The following is a 16,143-nucleotide window of genomic DNA, read 5'->3' as shown; positions in this document are numbered from 1 at the left end:
TCTCAAGGGGAAGAGAACTCTTTTCAAGTTCAGTCTTCCAAATGGAGCTTCTTTGGGCTGTGGGAGCAGTGGAGGATCCAGGACTCTCAGACAACCCAATCTATGTTGTTTCCTTTCATTCTGCCTCAGTCATGGGCCAGAAGCCCCAACCCTACCATGCTAGCTGGGTCTTACAAGCCTTCTCTCTCACAATCAATCAATGGTCTCCTGAGAGCCATGAGGTCATTTAGTGATAATATTGAGTAGAATAACTAGCCTTTGACAGGGGTTCTTTGAGGAGAAGTCCAAACCTGGGCAGAGCATCACAGCAGGGTTATGTAGCACATTAGTCTTTTCTTATCTACTGTTGTACATCAAACAAGAATTTGCCTAAGAAGATTACCTTGGCAGGCTTTCCCTTTGTTCGATATTTTTGAAAACTCCTTTAAAGAAATATAAAATAATATTTGTGTGGAGAAAAATTGCTACTCCGTGGGTTCAGTAATTGCTATGCATTTGCAATACTTTAATGCCACAGGAACCTGCCATCTAGATGATGGGGAGTTCATTTCCAGCAGTGAGTGGGGTGAATTTTTCTTTGCACTCCCTCTGTAAATAATCAAATACAGAACAAGAAAGCAACATTTTAGGTGTATGTAGACATGCTTCCATTCTGAAAGGAAAAATAAATTTCAAACATCAAGAAAGGAGACAAATCCTTATCAGGGATTATATCTGTAGGGGAAATATAGCTTTCCCTAGTCAAGAAACATTAAGGAAAATCTATGTTTAAATACATTTATTTTAGTTTAATTATATTGAACTGAAATGGATATCTATATGTAATTAAATAACAAATGCACAGCCTTTTTATTTATCAGTATGCTACATAAAATATGTCATTAGTATATTTTATATGGAATTAAAAATGAGTTATGGGCAGGCATTGCTATCCCTCCAGGCACAGTCTTGTTGGATTAAGACATTGATATGCTTATAGTAGATACTACTTCCAGATTAAACCTCACAATTTCTTATTTCTGGATATTTTATTATCTATTCCCTGTGTGGAAAAGGTGGTGAAATTAATTTGGGGATGATTTTTCCCAAATAGAAATTAATATGCTTCCTATTTTTTTAAATGTAAGCACATACAAAATGAAACTCAGTCTATGTAGTTCTGCAATTTGAATTTACCTCTTCTAAAATATATCAGTCCAAAGTAACTGACAAGTACATGTGATAAGAATGATTGAAATACTATAGTCTCTGTGAGAGAAACAAATATAAAGGCAACTTTTGCTTTGTAACAAAAGATTCAAAGCTCATTCACAATAGACTTGCCCTTAAGAAGACTGAGTTAAATCAGCTTTACATTCTCCATGCAGGGATTTGCTTTTGCTTCTCCTATGCAACAATTCCAATTAAAATAGCCATCCTACGGTACCGTTTGTTCAACAGCCTCCCTTTCATCATAGTCACTAAAATATTTACCCCATGATTAAATGGCTATGGCATCTTCCAGCTTTTATGATCCCAATTTAAAGAAGAAACATATCAAAACTATTCCAAAACATTAAACATTTTAAATTTCCATTCTTGACAAGGGTGAGATTGGAAAGATTTTGCTATCCTTTTGTAAAATGCTAACAAAAATAAAAAATAAAATTGAAATTATGATGGAAAAACTAAGCATGTCATTTCTCCAAAGGAAGAAAGAAATTATATTTTTGGATGACTTCAGCTTCCTCTTTTGTCAGGTAATGATTAAAAACTTGACAGGAATAATGAGCTTTTGTTAGGCTTTGTGGTAATTTTAATAGGATGATCAAATAAGAATTGTTATTTTCAGGATTCAGAGAAAAATAAGGCTGTTCCATTACTGTTCCAATATATAGCACAGGCTTAAAGCAGATTGTCCCACAATTCTGTATGATGCAAACCGCCCGCAAAAGTGCCAAATGTTGAGAAAAATTCCATCCGAATCATCTCTATCCCCCTTAGCTAAGAAACTTATGTCCTCCTGAATAGTCCAAAGGACCATCTGTCCTACATCCATTCAAGTATTCACTCATTCATAAAACAGCTCTCCAAGGACCAACATGCAGTGAAGCCATAATGACATTCAGACTGCAGTTTGGGCCCAGAAACTCCACAAGACAAAGCAGACTAGGGGGAAGAAAACTGACTTGCAAAAAAAGTGCCTTCATTAAGAACTGTGTAGCATTGTTGGAGCTTAGAACCATTTAATCAATGGGAATATATACCTTCAAACAAAAGCCAATGGATTGAGTTAGATTATAGAATTCTGTTTTCTTCTTTTTTTTATTTTATTCATTTTACAAACCAACCACAGATCTGCCTTTCTTCTCTCCTCCTGCCCCAAGTCTCCACCCCCCCTCAACCTATCCCCCATTTCCTACTCCAATGAGGTAAGGCCTCCCATGGGGAGTCAGCAGAGCCTGGTACATTCAGTTGAGGCAGGTCCAAGTCCCTCCCCCTGTATCAAGGCTGTGTAACGTGTCCCACCATAGGTAGTAGGCTCCAAAATGCCAGCTCATGCACTAGAGATGGATCCTGATCCTACTGCCCCTTAAGCAGATCAAGCTACACAACTGTCTCACTTATGCAGAGGGCCTTAGAATTTTGTTTTCTATATTCTGTAAAAGATACTCTGCCTTTCCCAGAATATACTGAATTCAAGGCTGTACAGGGGGTAAGATTATAGTATAATTAAGTGAAGCCATATTCTGCCCAAAGGGGCCATAAACCTCTGAACTGTGCATTATTACTGGGCAGAAATTTCATATCAGCAGTACACAGTCTCCAAGGTTTTCTAAAAAAAACTTTAAATCCAGATTATAAAATGCTATAAATAATATCAAGACCCCTGTATCTTCTTTGTTTCAGGCTGCTATAACAACTGTACAAGTCTGATGGGCCAATAGATAATAGAAATTTATTTTTGCCATCCTGGAAGCTGCTCATCAGATCCAGGTGCCACCCTAGGCAGGTTCTCATAAGGATCTTCTTCCAAGCTGTAGGGGACCATTTTCAAAATGGTACTCACCCCTTTCTCCAAAGCCCCAACTTCTTGACGTAAACTATAAACTGGAGGGTTTGGGGACACATATAGTCTATGACTCCCCGTTGTAGGCAAATGAAACACCACAAGGTCATATGAGCCTGCCAGCTACTGGTTCACAATCTCGAGATTTTCACTTCAGATTAAGAGTACCTAAGACTTTCAAAAGGTGAGGACTCATGTGCTGCACTCATACACTACTTATGTCAAAAAAGACCCATTATAAAACTCACTCTTCTCCATATTTGTTCAAACTTCCTAGAGATGGTCAAGATGACCAGAATTGTAGCTTTGGGAAATGCATGGCCCAAGAATAAAAAATTATTATTCTCCTTCAAAAGTTAAATTATGCAATAAAGCACTATTTTATTTAATGAAAGTAGTTTCTTTGGTGATCTAAATGGACTGTAACAGGTACAGGGAGTTAAAGTAATCCCAAAGCAGAGCATTTGGCTTCTTTGGGGTTCTCGATACAATTCACTGGGGCCCTTATGGAGGCAGAGGGCCAGGTCTTTGCTGTCTTACACAACCACCTGTTTCTACTCAACACACATTCCTTTCAAACTTACACATGGTTGTTATTCAGGAGTAAATAAGAAAAATGTCATTTACAGACTACACAGTCGGATGAGCAGAGGTGACTCTCACACAAAACAGAGTGGATAGCTCAGATACTCTGAAGGGCTCAATCATATGAAGGACGACATTTTGTTATTCCAACCTGATTGTTATTATTAATATTTTGTCTTTAGAGAAGCAATATAGAAAAAAAGAAAATGGGAGAATTGGGATAGTATCAAATGAAGCATAAACCTAATAATTCTGTAGCGCATAGTCTGCTGTTATTACAGCATACTCACTTCCCACTCACACAGATGTCTCTGGGAAGAACCAGTCGACAGTGGAGGTGGGTTCTGCAGGGATCCTTATGATCAGTCAGAAATGGAATTGTATTCATGGACAAAACAATTTCTGATCCAGCTATTAAATTTTGGAAAGTGTCACATATATTCAATTCTGGAAGTACTTTCAAATGATTTAATTTGCCTCTCCCATTAATTCTCAGGTTTTAAATTTGAATAGCTGTTTGCAGAGAAGGGAGAAGAGGAAAATAAGGAGAAACATCAGAAGTCCACTCTGAACTGTGGAACTATGGTGCAGCTTCATTTCTAATTACTTTAGGAAGACAACTGTGGTCATGTGTATCTTTGCACTCTGAACATGAGTCCATTTCTAAGAATTTATCTTTAAATAATTAAAACATCATTGATTGTTACTAAAAGTTGGAAACATCATCTTCAGGCATAAATTAGTTAGGTAAACCATGGTCAATCCATACAAAGGTATGTCCTTACCATGAGATATATTTTATGATATATTATAGGTGTATATTATATATTTTAGGGTTATAAATGAAGCATCACTTGGAAAAGGACTGTGTATTCATGTACATCATATATCCAATTAATGCTTTTCCAGGAGACATGGGTTCTAACCCTATTGTTGATACTGACAGCAGTACATATACATGTGTGAAAAATGTATTTTTTTTAAAAGATAAAAGTGGTGGGCTTAGGCAGTTCCTGCCCTCTTGCAATGTATTTGATAAAACACTTTTCCTAAAAACATAAAAAGTAAAACTACAACAATAAAAAAATGTTTTCAATTTTTGTGACATGGTGTATGTGTGGTGTATACTCTCACATGTATAGAGAGATATGCAGAAGCCAGAGAAGGGCGTAAGAGGTCCCAGTTTATCTATTTCTATCTTTGTCCTTTAAGGCCCACCCCCCGAGCCTGGAGCTATGCTGGTGGCCTACAAACCTCAGCAATCTTCCTGTTTCTGTTCCCCAAGTGCTGGGGTTATGGAAGTGTACATGATCACTTTGGGCTTTCCCCATGGGTCTGGGGTCCTGTACAGCAAGTGTTCTCATACTGTAAGCCACAGCTTTCCAGAGCACTGAGGAAGAAAAGCAGAAATTGGGGCTGTGCTAAGGTTCAGTTCTTTTTTAAACATGTACAGCCAGTACTGAATGCTTTGAGTTTGAATAGTCATGAAAGAAAACTGTCATTTCCCTCCAGTTAATACCTTTAGATGTGACCTGTGGGATTTTCTTCTGTAGCCTTTAGTAATATTTGGGATATAGCTCATCATTTTTTCCCACTATCCTGAAGTATTTGAATGATTTTATTCTTCAATTTTCTAGATGTTCTCTCCAATATAATTCCAAACTTGAATCTCCCCTCTTAATAAAGCTTTTGCTTCCCTAGCACAATTTTGCATTCTTCCCGGAGGAACAGAAACAGAAGGAAGTGGCCCAAACTTTCTTAATCTCTTTCTCTGACCAGCTTCGCTCTATTCCCTAGGAGACCTCCCTTTGTCTAGAGGCAAAGAGAGGTGAGATACAAAGTGCAAAACTGCTGTTTGCTTAGTCACTGCCCGCTCTGCTGCCATTCATTCTGCCAGGGCAGGGTTCTGAATATGGCATTACCACCCTAAATGATTATCACACTCTAGGAAAGTCCCTCTTACAAGGCAGACTTGGCACTGAACTCTCTGTCTGACCCTTATGAGCTATGCTGCTCTCAGCTTTTTCCCATGGTGCACTCCTATAACTCCCTTCTGCTAATTCCCCCCTAGTTGGGTACAACTCTATGAGTTCTCTCATAGCCTCTTCAAACCCCAAATGACCATTGGCCTTTTTCTTTTTGCACCCACTCAGCTTGTACCTGTTGTCCTTGGGTGGACGATTACAATGATCCTTAGATTTTGAAAATTGTCCCAACTTCAGTAATATATCAAATGGTCAACAACTAAATAAAGGCTGTTGATATTAACCTTCTAATTAAATGTTAAATGTATTGCCATTGATATTCATGTTGTAACTCTATAGGCCAAGTGTCCTTTTCATGAAAATGAATACTGAACCGGTAAGAACAAAGAAAACAATGGCTGCAGCTCAGTCTAACGTTTGAGAAAACTCATAAACAGAGAAAAGGAAAACAGGACTATGGTCAAGCCAAATCATTTAGGAAGACGGCAAAACAAATGTGTCAAATTGCTGACAAGGCATTAATGGCAGGAAGGACTCTTATATTCTGTACGTTAGGTTTCATTTTTGCAATCTTTAAATCATTTCTCAGATAAAGGCCTTCATAACTCATTTTATAATTATTCTGCCAATGCCTGGATGTTTTCAGATGGCCCAGAATTTAATCAGTTATGAAGTTGTCCCCACATATGCCCTCTTCTCTATTAACAACAGCTAATTTTCTTTTTGACTCACTTATTCAATGGCATCTTATTTTGTTCTTATCCCTCCCATATTCAGGGGCCATAGGCCAGTCCATTTCAAGTACTTCATTTGCTGGTAACCCAAGCAAGGTCTAGAATTTTCTGCAGCACTTTAAGTAGTCACTAGAAGAACCTGACTCTAGTTCTCTAGTTTCCTTTTTTTTTTTTTTGCCAAGTATTTTGCTTTTGTTTTTGTTTTCTTCTGAAACTGGACAGCCTTAATCAGCAGGAGCCAGGGGAGAGTTAGAGGATGTGCTGAGTGGCTTAGTGCTACTGTGCTCTCTACGGTTACTGCTTCTTCTAAGAGGATGAACCACAAATCTTCTATCAGTGTTAGGGGACACAGCACACTAACAGAATACTTTGGGTCATCAGCAAAGCCTACACAGATACATTTAACTTCTTCACTGAAAAATCAGCATTGAGAGAATACATCATGTGCCATTTCTATTACACAAACAGACTCTATCTGCAGAAAGCACTTATGGTGTTTTGTATGCAGACTTTTTTTTCTGTGTCAGTGAAGGAAGATCATGAAGAAAAGCTGTGTTTGTGTGTATGTGTGTGTGTGTGTGAGAGAGAGAGGGGGGCAGCATACACATGTGCATGTGTGCATTCTTACATATGGAGGTGAAGGGTCAACACTGAGTGTTTTTTTCATTCATTCCCCACCTAATTTTTTGAGACAGGATCCCTCACTGACCCTAGAACTCACCAGTTCAGCAATACTAACTGGCCAGTGAGCTCCAGGGATTCTCCGTCTCTTCTTCCCCCAAGGGTGAGCACTATCATGCTTGATTTTTTTTTTTTTAACATGGGGGCTAAAATTCCAAACTCAGAGCCTCATAGTTCTGCAGCAGGCACTTCACTGTTGACCCATCTCCTCAACCTCAGCTGTGTTCTGTTCATCTTCACATTTCTACATGATAATGAGTCTTACCTTCATCTAAGCGCTATAAAAATCCACCTCCTATTCTGGCTTGTATCTGTGTGTGCCTGATCACACTGTTGAGATCAGAAAGAGAACGAAGGAAATATAGCTTGGATGGAGCAGAGATTTGAAAAAAGAAGCAGCACAGAGGGCTTTGTGCCAGATTTGAAAGAATGTAGATGTCTTCAGGTCCTAAGAGCAGAGGAAACCTGTATCCTATTGCAGTGTTAATCTTAGAGAAGTGCCCAGACATTAACAGGAGGGCTGTAAGAGGCATGTATAGAGATCAGCTTCCAGGGACCAGAGATTTCAGTCTCATTTATGAAGGCTTAATATTCCCATTTTTGCATCAAAATATCAGATTCATCTTCTTGTTGGTGATTAGATGGATTTCTAGAATAACAGCAGCAATAACCTTCAAGCATGAGAGACTGGAGACATTTGTTCTGACTACCATATAAGCTGCTGGGAAGGTACCATTCACAGGACTCCCCTGAAACCTTAAGATTAAAGTGTCCAACTAGCCTGCCAAAGTTAGATTCCAAAGTTACAATACATTCTAAATAAAGAAAAACAGTGAATTCTTATATACCAAAGTTTATGAGATCATTCATACCACTGTATAAAAATGACACTTTAGTGAATATAAAAGTTAGGAGTGTAGCTCAGTGGTAGGGCATTATAAAACAAAACTGATTTTATTCATGATAACATTATTTGCTGATGCTTAATGAAATCAAATGAGCTTTTTAAAACATTTCCTATTAATATAATTTTTCTAAATTTTATTATAAGAAAGGAATTTATAAATTTATTGGGTAATATGGGATACAAGTATATATGTGTGCATTGTAGAGTGACTAAATCCAGATAACATATCTTTCAAATCAATATTTATCATTTTTGTAGTGACAATATTAAAATTCTCCTCTTTAGCTATAGCATCAAATGATGTTATTTTGCTGTCACCAGAACCAAAGTTCATTAATCCTCTGCTCAGAACTAGGAATCTGATAATTACAATTCTCTAAATATTTTTGTTAAACTGTTTCATTCTAATATGTATGTGCCTAGGCATAGAAGATAACCACTGTTGACATTTCTAGTATCTTTCATTCTCTAAGTAGTTTGGATTTAAAGACTGAGCTAGAATATACATTCCTAGAAGGCAGGTTTTAAAGCAAGTTGAATCAGAAGCAGTGGCTTTAGCTGCCTAGGGGAACTGGCCCTTGATCTGGATATAAGTACCCACTACTGGGGAGTGGTAATCAGCAGACCACACAGCATCACTACTGCTCAAATGACTCTGCAGAGCTCAGAGGGCTCTTCAAGAAACAAGAGCAGGGCAGGAGGAGCCAGAGAATACCAAACAGTAAGCCATGTGGGTACCAGGGAGAAATCAAGAGACACAGCAAGTACCTCAGCAGGTGAAAGGAAGATCTTTAAGCCAGGCCAACAAATCAATGGGATAGTCACAGTATAGATAGAAGAGACTCAAATGTACTAAGTATAGCTGATACTCTACCTCCAGTTTTTGGTCTTTTGGCATTGAATCTAGGTAGGTGTATTGGTATGGCTGTGTGGGATTTAAAGGCATCATATGTCCTCAGTCCTAGAAGAAGTTTGAAGAAATTTATAGTCATGGGTAAAAGAATAGTCAAAGCTCCATGGTCCTAAGGAACCCTGAGAAATACAAGGGAAACCAGAATGGATACAGAGGAATCCATGGACTCAGTAATCTACCAACACTGCTAGTAAGTGTCTAAGTCACTTAGAAAGCTTAATCCTATAAACCTCAATTTTCTAAGAAGCAAACAGGTCATAGTGGTCCTGATGAACTGAAGTTCCTGTGGAACTCACATAAAACAATGAATATGAGATAAAAAGATGAATATACATGCATCCATATACACGCATATATGCTGTTTTACCATAGACTTTGGCATGTACCCTAACTGAAATCCTGCTAGTCAACTTGAAGCAACACTGTAGGATGGGATATTCCCCTGCAGTAGGAAAGCATGATACCCCAAAGCCCAGAAATCCAGTCTGTCATTCTTCATTCCACCACAGGGTAAGGCAGTCTGACATGTTCTAGACAGGAACAAGCGTATGGCTATTTCTCCAGGTCAATTCACATTTGAAAGAAGTCTATACAACTCCAATGGAAGCATGGAAATCTTGGAAATGATAGACATGTATTTGAGATGAGTGGAAGAATTCAGTTGAAACCCTAGGGAACTGCTTCCTAAATGCTTGTTAACATTTAGAATTTTAAATAATAAGCAGATATTTTCTCAAAAGATCGGAGACCTTTCCTGTTTCCCCCAAAACTTGCACATACCCTTGTCTCCACTGTAGACATTTAAGAGCTTGAACTTCCTAAACATGGCATTATTTGTCAGTATTGAGGTGACAGATGCTACTGAATCTCTTTGGTCTCTACCTCCATCAGCCTCTTGCTGATAACAGGGGAAAGGAACTCAATAAGAAACTGAAAACGCTCTCCCAGGATAGCACGAGGATAGATGCACTGTCTTTAATGTTCTTTATCCAGGAGCTGATCATATTGACAGAAGAAGAAGCCATGAGCTGCCCTCCCAGCAATTTGTCACTGTCAATAGGCATGTGGTCACCAGTAATAAGGAACTTCATTTCTGCTTTCTCTGTTTCTTTCCCAATTTCAATTCATTGAGAGCTGTGGCACTACAGGTAAACACAGCAATATTATCACTAAATCCCAAAATATCTACTCCATAGTCAGTTTTCTAATCTAGAGCTCTAAAATAAAACTGTGTAGCATTAGGAGTTAGTTACACAAAATATGCTATTTAGATTCATAAAACATACGTCCATAGTTTCTGTTTACTTGGTTTTACTTTTATTGTTCCTTGTTTGGTTGTTTTTTTTGAGACAGAGTTTTCCTATACAGCTCCTAACTTTGATGTTCACAGTTTTAAACTGTAGGAAGCAAGTGGCCCTGGAGCTTTTCAGACCCTGGTTTCTTTGTCCTCTTGACTTTTGCCATAGACACTGTATCTTGACTTAAAACTTGGGCCATGGCTGCTCCAAGGCATCAAATTTCACTGTTATCATCCAGGAGCAGCTGTCTTAGTCAGTGTTCTATTGCTATGAAGAGACACTATGACCACAGAAACTCTTGTAACTGAAAGCATTTAATTGGGGCTGACTTACAGTTCAGAGGTTTAGTCCACTGTCATTATAGCAGGAGTCAAGGCAGCACACAGGCAGACACAGTGCTGGTGAGGGTGCTAAGAGTCCTACATCCGGATCTGCAGGCAGCAGGCAGAAAGAAAGAAACATTGGGCCTGGATTGAGGCTTTGAAACCCCAAAGCTCGCCCCCAGTGACACACTTCCTCCAACAAGGCCACACCTGCTCCAACAAGCCCACACTTTCCAACCCCTGTCAAGTAGCACCACTCCCTCATGACTAAGCACTCCAATCTATGAGCCTATGGGAGACATTCTTATTCACACAGCAGCCAAAATAGATTCCTGAGCCCCACTTTTATTTAAAGTTTTGTTATTTTTATTCATTTATGTGTGTGTGTGTGTATGTGTGTGTGTGTGTACACACAGGAGTCATAGAGCACATTCAGTGAGGCACAGCATACATGCCGCATGGCATGAGTGAAGGTCAGAAGACAGTTTGTGGGAGTCCGTTCTCTTCCAACTTGTGGTTTCTGGTGATTGGAACTTGCTGGCAAGTATCTTCTCCCACTGATCCTTCTTGCTGCCCCTAGGTTCATGAACTTTCATCAAAACTCAATGACCTGGGCCGAGGAGATGAGTCAATGGATAAAGCACTCACCGTGCAAGCATGAGGACCTGACTTTAATTCTCTGGGTCCCAAATAAAAGCCTGGCACAGAAGAGATGCCGACTCAAACAAGGTAAAAGGTGAGAACTGACTCCAAAGTTATTTAGTGGCCTCCATTTGCATGCTGTCACACACACACACATGAACAAATGCATACACTAATCACACACACACACACACGTGTGTGTATATATATATATATATATATATATATGCAGAAGAGTAAAAAAAATTCCAATGACTTCCATTGTTGCTTTCACCTTTATAAAGCACATGCTATCTGTGAGAATCAGCAGAATTCATGGTTATGAGAGTGGACTCCAGGGTTCAGAATGCCTTGACCTTGCTATCACACTTAGTCATTGTTTTCTGTTTGTTTATTCCTATTGTACAACTACTGAGTAGATGTAATTGTAGTTCCTGCCTTATCAAAAAATTCATGTAAAGAAACTCATTTAATACTTGCCACCTACTATGTTGAGCAAAAATGATGGTAATTAACACCATCATTGCTATTAACTATAGAGGTTGAATTATTTTATTTACTTACTTGTTATTATTGATTATTTACAATATAGTTTACAAGAATGTATTTCTTTAGAACTCATTATAAGTTTGAAAGCCTATTTTATACAGCAAAATTCACTACAGAATATTTTAGTAATGTCTAAAGCATGAGGATATTGATATAGCCACAGAGATAAGCTCATATACAGGGACAAACATATATATATATATAATATACATATATATATATATATAATGCAACTTTCCCTGTTGAAAATGAGGGAATACAATTTTCCCCTCCACCCAAAATATTTACCTTCAATAACTATTAAATTCCTCTCTGTTTATGTGAACATAAGTAAATCTTTTAAAGCTAATTTAGCCTTTTCTTATTTCAAGGACTCAGGAATATCTTTCAAAGGAACCTGAGAACTACCTCTTTGAAATGTAATTGTGATATTGATTCATAATAAATAATATATATTTGAGCATTCATCCCTGTTTCCTGGCACAGAGCTCTTAAAACCCTTGGAGCCTCCATAATGAAGTCTTACTGCCCATCAATGAGCTGTCTGATGCCTGAGTGCTTCTGGATTTGGACTGGTTGCCAGGACAACCAATCCAGTGATTAGAGGTTGGAGCTTTCAGTCCCATTTGATGACCTCCAGAAATGAGAGAGGACTGAACGTGGGGCTGGCCACTAATGGCCAGTGGATTAATCAACCGTACAATGCAACGAAGCTTCCACAAAACCTGAAACAGATGGGGTTCAGCGCATTCTGGATTAGTGAACAAACCAATGTGTGCAGAGGAGGTACACTCCAAGTCCACAGCAGCAGGTCCCCTGGATCTGGGACCATTCCAGGACTCACTCTATATACCCCTTTTGGAAACTCACTTCTATTCTTTATCAGGTCCTTTATTACATAACGAAATTGCTTATTCATGAAATAAATTAAAAATGTTCCTCAGCCAGTCTTGGTGGTACAAGCCTATAATCTCAGCTACTTGGGAGGTTGAAGCAGGGGAATTATAAAGTGAACTCAAGATCAGCCTAGGTAACTCAGTAAAAATCCTGTCTCAAAATAGATTTTTAAAATGGCTGGGGTTATAGCTCAATATCCAAACCATCAAGAAAGGAGGAGGAGGAGGAGGAGGAGGAGGAGGAGGAGGGAGAGGAAGGAAAGGAGAACAATATGTTTCCCTGAGATCTCTAGGCCTTTTTTAAAACAAGTTATCAAACCTAAAGAGGGGGGGTCATGGTAACTTCAAAGTAGCCAAGTCTAAAATATGTTGTAGGTAGTCTAATGGTTCCTCATTTACAAATGCCATCTACAGTAGAACTATAGACTTACTGGATATGCTTTACCTCCAAACAGTTAGTGCCCCTACCTATGTGTCCTGTGCTAATTCCAAAAGATTCCTATCAGAATTCAATTATGTCTGGTGTCTGCAGAGGACAGCGTTTCCTGGTGTGGGTAAAATCCCCATATATGCAGTCTCAGAAGTGAAAGACTAAGAATTGTGGGAAAGCAAAAGAAAGTTTGTTTTTTTTTTTTTCTGTATGTAATAGTCATGAAAGATGGCAGTGTTCTTGTCTCCTGGTTCTGCATGAGAGTATGAACTTAGCTCTGAGGGGGGAATCATCTCCAACTTGAAAAACCACCACCTGTTATGGACTTGAGAAGTTCCTCTTTCCTCCGGTAAGGCCATTTAGCAAGCAACGATGATCCCCCTAACTACCAGTCTAGAGTGAACCGTTTGTGAACAATGACGCCATGAAGTCTTTTCACCTGGGGGCTAGTTATAAGAACGTTTATGTAGTGGCTTGTACTTGTTTTTGACTTTGTAGTGGGCTGAACTTGTTTTGTCTTTGCAAGCTCTTAATACAGTATTTTTGTTTGTCTGGTTTTTGTTTTTGTTTTTTTGTTTTGTTTCTCATTTTTCTTTATTAAGAAATTTTCTACTCACTCCACATGCTATCCACATACCCCCTTCCTCCCTCCTTCCACCCCCAGCCCTCTTTCCCAAGCCACCCCACATTTTTTTAGACTTATAATCACATTTAAATAGCTTAACAACTCTTCAATAAGAAAATAGTTTCCTCTCTCTTCAATCTTTGAGGATAGGTTTTCTGAATTGGCAAGATGTGTTTTAAATTAAACTTCTCCAATGCAAGTAAGTTATATGTCCTGTCAACAGTGTTTTGATAAATAGTTTTTAGATAACTTCAGTTGATGGTATCAGATGGGAAGATACTTCAGGCTTACCCTTGTGACAATGCACAGTTGTATGATAATTGCTAATACCAGAAACTCTAAAACTCCATCATATCTGGCTATTAAATTAGAAAGGTTGGATTTTGAAGGAATTTTGGGGTTCTAGGAAAGGGCAAAGATTAAGAAATACCTAGATTGTCTTGTGTCCCAGAAATAGAGCACAAACAACAGTTTTTCTCCATAAAATGTAACTAAGGCTAATATGTCCCTCTGGTTTGTTTGCAAAAAAGCCCTCCAGGGTCCCATTCCTTCCTCATAAATGATTCACTAGTCTTGTTTTGCTCCTAGTGATCTGTCAGAACAAAATACTTTTTAACCAAATTTTACTTCTTTACTCTCTGGATTCCTGGAAATCTCACCCCTTCAAAGTGGGGTGTCCTCATAGAGCATTCTCTGACCTCCTGTCTCTTCAAGACATTGCTACCACCTACCAGTGACATCTAATTCCCCCAACCTCTTCTTTCTAGCTTTGTTTATTCCTTCTTATTTGGGAAAAATCCCTTCTGCTTAAACCTTAGGCTAATGCAGCGCTCACAGTCAGAGCACTAGAGCACACACACACACAGACACAAACACACACACACACACACACACACACACACCATTTATATACTCATACACAGATACAAAAACATTTAAAAAGGCAGATAAATATTTAGGTGTGGAAAACCTATCAGTTTCAGTTCATATAGAAAAGAAACAGTGTGCCATTAGAATCAAAGGATGTGTAGATGAGGCCGATGCTTAGTTAGAGCAGTGGCTCTTAAAATTGAATATACAATCAAGTCACTTGAAGGACTTGCTAAGACACAGATCACTGGGTACCACCCTGTGGTTTCTAATTCAGTAAGAACACTTGAAAACGAACAATTTGCATGTCTAACAAGTTTCCAGGTGTTGTCACTGTTGTAGGTTTGGCTGCTACACCATTGATTGGGGCATTTTTTTCTTTCATTCATTCATTTCTCCAACATGTATTGATATCCAGTGTGCAATATGCATTGTTCCAGGTACTCAGAAAATAATGTTGGACTAAAGAGAGACAAATTATACTTTCAAATAGTTTGTGCTGAAAAAGACAAATAGTAGACAAAATAAAAAATGAAAATAAAAAAAATAAAAAATTGATGAGAAATGCTGAGGAGAAAACAAATCTAGAAGAGAGATGTAAATGCTGCATTGGGAATGATGTTGAAATTTCAGTGGGTGGTAACTCCAGGTAATTCTCCTTGATGAGATACTTTTGATTAAACCTAAAGGAGAGGTTTGCCCATATCATGTAGGAGAAGCACACTTCAGGAAAATGAAAAAGAAAAGAAAGAACATACCAAACCCAAAGTCTAGGGAGAGCTATGGGTGCTTAAAGAATTCTATTCATTAAAGTAAAGTGAGGAAGCAAAGAATAATAAGAAATAAGTTTCCCAAGGAGGGCCCAAGAGGAAACACATAGATCTGGAAAGGGGAAATAGATCTCCTGGGGTGGACTGGGGGCAGATTAGATGTGAACGTGACAGATCAGTTTGGGGGTAGGTGAAAGGAATGAGTTTTGAAAGAGATGACTGGGAAGGGTGGAGCATTTCAGGGTCAGGTAGAAACCTGGTGCAAGGGAAACTCCCAGGAATCTACAAGGATGACCCCAGCTAAGTGGAGGACCCTAGCAATAGTGGATATGTAGCCTGAATTGGCCATCTCCTATGATCAGATTGATGACTACCCCAATTGTCATCAGAGAACCTTCAACCAGTAATTGACGGAAACAGATACAGAGACCCACAGCCAAACATTAGGCCAAGCTCGGGAATCCTGCTGATTAGAAGAAAGGCTCATAGGAGCCAGAGTTGTCAAGGACAACACAAGAAAACCCACAGAAACAACTAACCTGGCTCTTAGGAACTCAAAGTCTGAACCAACAATCAGGGAGCCTACATGGGACTGACCTAGGTCCTCTACATATATGTGTTAGTTATGTTTAGTCTATTTGTGGGACTCCTAATAATTGGAGCAGTGACTGCCCCTAATACTTGGGCTGGTTCTTGGTAACCTATTCCTCATGCTAGATTGTCTTGTCCAGCCTTAATACAAGGGGAAGTTCTTAGTTTTACTGCAGCTTGATATGCCATGCTTTGTTGACACCCATGTAAGGCCTGCCCATTTCTGAACAGAAACAGAGGAGTAGATAGAGGGAGGGGTGGGGTGGGGCAGGAATGAGATGAGAGGAGGGAAGGG

This window comes from Peromyscus californicus, unplaced genomic scaffold (assembly GCF_007827085.1).
Source record: "Peromyscus californicus insignis strain IS unplaced genomic scaffold, ASM782708v3 Scaffold_18__1_contigs__length_77618521, whole genome shotgun sequence".
NCBI lineage: Eukaryota > Metazoa > Chordata > Mammalia > Rodentia > Cricetidae > Peromyscus > Peromyscus californicus.
This window is presented reverse-complemented; position numbering follows the sequence as displayed.